Source organism: Triticum dicoccoides, chromosome 2B (genome assembly GCF_002162155.2).
Source record: "Triticum dicoccoides isolate Atlit2015 ecotype Zavitan chromosome 2B, WEW_v2.0, whole genome shotgun sequence".
In the NCBI taxonomy this organism is placed as follows: Eukaryota; Viridiplantae; Streptophyta; class Magnoliopsida; order Poales; family Poaceae; genus Triticum; species Triticum dicoccoides.
Window position 1 is genome coordinate 225,102,328 of NC_041383.1, and position 5,545 is coordinate 225,107,872.

Below are 5,545 nucleotides of genomic sequence, written 5' to 3' on the forward strand. Positions count from 1 at the left end.
CGGCTGGGGTGGCGGCGACCGCTGCGCGCGGGCGCGTGCAGGAGGGGCGGCGGGGCTGGGCCGGCTGGCCAGCTGGGCCTTGGCCCAGGCGGCGGGGCGCTGCATTTTTTTTTTATAAATAACGCGCGCAGAAAAAAACGAATAAAATAAAATTCTAAACGTACTCCAAAAATTTCAAAGTAAATTTTCCCCGACTCCTAAAAATGAGTCGAACAAAATGAACTTTTACTCGGGGCCTAAAATGCAATTTTTGAAAACATGCATTTTTCCCTAAGGCAAATAAACTCCGAGAAAATCCAGAATTTGAGTTATTTATTAAATCTTCTTTTTTCCTAAATTTTGGGAAAGTCATATTATTCCCTCTCTTATTTTTTTTGATATTGGAAAAATATTTGAAGATAAAATAAATAAAGTCAAATGATCCTCTTTTCATAATTTGAGGGGACTCAAATATGAAAATTTCGAAATCTCCAACTCTCTCCGTGGGTCCTTGAGTTGCGTGAAATTTCTAGGATCGACAAATGCAAGAAAATATGTAATGCATGATGATCTAATGTATAACATTCCAAATTGAAAATTTGGGATGTTACAAACCTACCCCCCTTAAGATGAATCTCGCCCTCGAGATCCGGGTTGGCTAGAAAATAGGTGAGGGTGGTCCTTGAGCAAATCTTCTTCTCTCTCCCAGGTGGCTTCATCCTCCGTGTGGTGGCTCCACTGAACCTTGCAAAACTTGATAACCTTGCTGCGAGTAACTCTGCTGGCAAAATCAAGAATCTTGACTGGTTTCTCCTCATATGTTAAATCATCCTTCAACTGAATTGCTTCCAGTGGCACTGTATCTCTTAGCGGTACCTCTGCCATCTCGGTGTGACATTTCTTCAGCTGAGAAACATGGAATACGTCATGAATTCCTGACAGTCCTTTTGGTAATTCCAACTTATAAGCGACTTCTCCCATGCGCGGCAAGATCCTATACGGTCCAACGAAACGTGGTGCTAATTTTCCTTTAACTCCAAAATGCTTAACTCCTCGAAGTGGGGATACTCTAAGATAAACTCTGTCTCCAACTTCATATTCTATCGCCTTGCATTTTGAGTCCGCATAGCTCTTCTGTCTGGACTGGGCTACCTTGAGCCTATCGCGAATCAACTTAACTTTCTGTTCAGACTCCTTAATCAAATCGGGTCCAAACAACTGATGGTCTCCAACCTCATCCCATGACAACGGTGTCCTGCACCTCCTTCTGTATAAAGCTTCGAAAGGTGCCATCTTCAAGCTGGTTTGGTAACTGTTGTTATAAGAAAACTCTGCATACGGCAAGTTATCGTCCCAACTAGATCCATAATCTAGTGCACAAGCTCTTAGCATATCCTCCAAAACCTGATTGACTCTCTCAGTCTGTCCATCCGTCTGTGGATGAAAAGTTGTACTGAACTCTAGCCTGGTTCCCAAAGTCTCATGCAACTGATTCCAAAACTTTGAGGTAAATTGGGTTCCTCTATCTGATACGATACTCCTCGGAACTCCGTGCAAACACACAATTCTAGTCATGTATATCTTTGCCAACTTAGCACTGCTATAGGTAGTCTTGACTGGAATGAAATGAGCTACCTTCGTCAAACGGTCGACTATAACCCAAATCGAGTCATAGCCTGATCGAGTCTTTGGCAAACCCGTGATGAAATCCATGCCTAGTTTATCCCACTTCCATTCGGGTATCGGCAATGGTTGCAACAATCCTGCTGGCTTCTGATGTTCTGCCTTCACTCTCTGACATACATCACAAACTGCTACATACTCCGCAATATCCTTCTTCATTCCGGTCCACCAGAACGTTTCCTTCAAATCCAAATACATCTTGGTATTTCCTGGGTGAATCGAATAGGGTGAATCATGTGCCTCTTGCAGAATCAACCTTCTGATCTCCGGGTCATTTGGCACATATACACAGTCCTCAAACCATAGGGTATCGTGCTCATCCTCACGAAATCCCTTTGCTTTTCCTTCGCTTATTTTCTTCTTTATATCCGCGATCTCCTTGTCATTTTTCTGAGCTTCCCTGATTTTATCTATCAAGGTAGACTGAATCTCCAATGCTGCTACATAGCCTCTCGGAACTATTTCCAAACATAGCTCAGGAAGATCTTCTGCTAACTCCTTTGGTATCTCTCCCGTCATCAGCGTATTGACATGGCTCTTGCGGCTCAATGCGTCAGCTACTACATTAGCCTTTCCGGGATGATAATGCAATCTCATATCATAATCCTTGATGAGTTCCAACCATCTCCTTTGTCTAAGGTTTAACTCCTTCTGCGTGAAAATGTACTTCAAACTCTTGTGATCCGTGTACACCTCACAATGATTTCCAATGAGGAAATGTCTCCATGTCTTCAAGGCATGCACTACGGCTGCTAACTCGAAATCATGTGTGGCATAATTTAATTCATGAGGTTTCAGTTGTCGTGAAGCATACGAAACAACTCTTCCTTCCTGCATAAGCACTGCTCCAAGTCCTCGACGTGAAGCGTCACAATACACCTCATAATCCTTGGTCTGATCTGGCAAAATTAACACTGGTGAGGTAACCAATCTTTTCTTCAACTCCTGAAAACTTGCCTCACAATCCTCAGTCCATATGAATTTGGTATCCTTTTTCAACAACTCCGTCATAGGCTTTGCAATTCTTGAGAAATTCTCAATGAATCTCCGGTAGTATCCTGCGAGTCCAAAAAACTCCGGATCTCTCCAACTGTCGTTGGTGCTTCCCATTTGGTTACGGTCTCAACCTTTTTAGGGTCAACTGCTATCCCTTCTCCGGATATAACATGTCCAAGAAATCCAACTTCCTTTAGCCAAAACTCACATTTGCTGAACTTGGCATCTAATTGATGTTCCCTTAGTTTCTCCAAAACCATTTGCAAATGTTCCTTATGTTCCTCTTCATTCTTCGAGTAAACCAAAATATCATCAATGAACACCACGACGAACTTATCCAAAAACTCCATAAACACTTTCTTCATCAGGTTCATGAAATAGGCAGGTGCGTTAGTCAGTCCAAATGACATGACGGTATACTCATACAGTCCATATCTGGTGGTGAACGCTGTCTTAGGTATGTCCTGCTCTCGAATCTTCAACTGATGGTACCCTGATTGCAAATCGATCTTGGAAAACACCTTAGCTCCTTGCAAACGATCCAACAGATCATTTATCATTGGTAGTGGGTACTTGTTCTTGATTGTTACTTCATTCAATCCACGATAATCAACAACCACCCTTAAAGATCCATCCTTCTTCTCCACTAAAAGTACGGGTGATCCCCAAGGCGAAGAACTTGGGCGTATATACCCTTTATCCAATAGCTCCTTAATCTGCTTCTTGATTTCCGCCAAATCCTGTGCGGGCATCCTGTATGGTCGCTTCGATATTGGGCCCGTACCTGGCAAAAGCTCAATCAAAAACTCAATGTCTCTATCTGGTGGCAAACCTGGCTCTGATACCATCTCTGTAGCGACCCGACCTCAGATGGTCAAGTCTCTGTGCTCAGGTGTCATCCCTGGATCAGTAATGCTGACACCACACAGTACTTCGAAGGATTTATAACAGAGTAGCAATCACACACTTATTACATCGTTGTCCAAAAGAGGACTTATTACAATAATCATGGCTTAAGGCCATCTATTAACGATAACAGCGGAAGACTTGGAAGATAAGTGAGTCCATCAACTCCAACGGCATCACTGAGTATAGAACCACGACCTAAAAGCACCTTACTCGTCGTCTAAAAAGTCTGCAACATGAAAGTTGCAGCCCGAAAACGGGTCAACACATGGAATATGCTGGCAATGTAATACATAGAGAATGATGAATGATAAGCCTATACTACATGCATATATGGCTGGTGGAAAAGCTCTATGGTTACAATTTTTTTTTGCATAAAGCCAATTTTTCCCTACTGCAAAGGAATAAATTTATTTAACTATCATGGTGGTTGTTAAACATTGAGAATGGTTGACAGCATTCTCAATCCCAATTAAAAAGTACTCATTAACAAACCCAACAATATTAAATTAGAGTAACATGTTGAGATTCACATGATATTCAAGTACTAGATACTCAAGATGTCCATAACCGGTTACACGGCTAATCATGATTAGTTTGTACACTCTGCAGAGGTTTGCACACTTTTCCCCACAAGACTCGATCGCCTCCGTTTGGTTTCTCGCACTGCATGGTGTTTGAGAAACGGATGACCGATACATAGTCTTTCAGAAGCGCTAGCACCTTACGATGGGTAGACCCGTACACCTACATCCCCTACATCTGCTAGTCCACCACAATAAGAGTTCGCACGACTTAGTCAACTATGCCAGAGCCCATAATGGCTTGTGGCTGCACACGGAAGTTTCTAGCATTAATTATCTTATGATCCCTTTGGGCCTGGGTGGCGGTCCATAGGAAAATCACACGGTAACCCCGGGATTTCCAAAAAAACAGGCAATCACTTGATACCCCAGGTGCCTCAATCCACCCAGATGTGTATTTAAGTCGCCACCTTAGATAAACCATTAATTAACAATCTCACATCTGTCATGGATATTCACTCACCCAATCCACGTCTACTAGCATAGCATGGCATAATAAGCAAACGTAGAAGTAACTCCCAAAGGTTTCTTAAGTAAAACAGGTAATAGGTACTACCTCATCTACTTCCCATCCCACAATTTAATTAGATCCTAATCATGCAATGTTTGAGGATTGATCTAATGCATAAAAACTGGGTAGTAGAAAAGGTATGATCAAGTGTTACTTGCCTTGCTGATGATCCGCGAAACCTAGAGATTTGAAGTAACAAGCGGCGCACTCCGGGTGATCTATCGCAGACAAACAACAAGCATACAATAAGTACTCATCTAATGCACAGGTAAATCTCGAATAAAAGATCTAACCAGAAAGTTCAACTTAAGAACCCTGGTTGCAAAAAGAATCAAATCAAATAAAGCAACGAAAACCAAACGGCGAAAGAAAACAGCTCGGTTCTAGCAAGTTGAAACTAAGTCAAATTTTACAATAGCAAAACTTTGTTTAAGTTGATTAGTCGGAACGGCGGCTTCGAAACGAAACCCCAGGCGCTTGAATCACCTGATTCCGATAAACGAGCGAGAAGATAAACTAGAACGAAGATCGGATCTGAAATCGCTATCAGAAAAATAGCGGAATAAATCCGATTAAAAGAAAAACGACGAACGGTTAAACGAACGGACGTTCGTTAACCGGGAATAACCAGTGATCACGTTCGTTAAGACAAACGGTCCAGCGAACGCTCGCTAAACAATAAAACCGGAAATAAAAACCGATCGAGGGTTTCGAAAAAAACCCGAAACGACGAAAAAGAAAACCGGAACGGTTTTTATAAAAAAAACCGAACTGAGGGGAGGGTGGCACGGCGGGGCTCCGGCGGGGCGGCGGCTAGGCGGCGGGGTGACAGCGACGCGGCGGCGGCGGCGGTAGGCGGCGGCGGCGGTGGCTGCGGCGCGGCGGC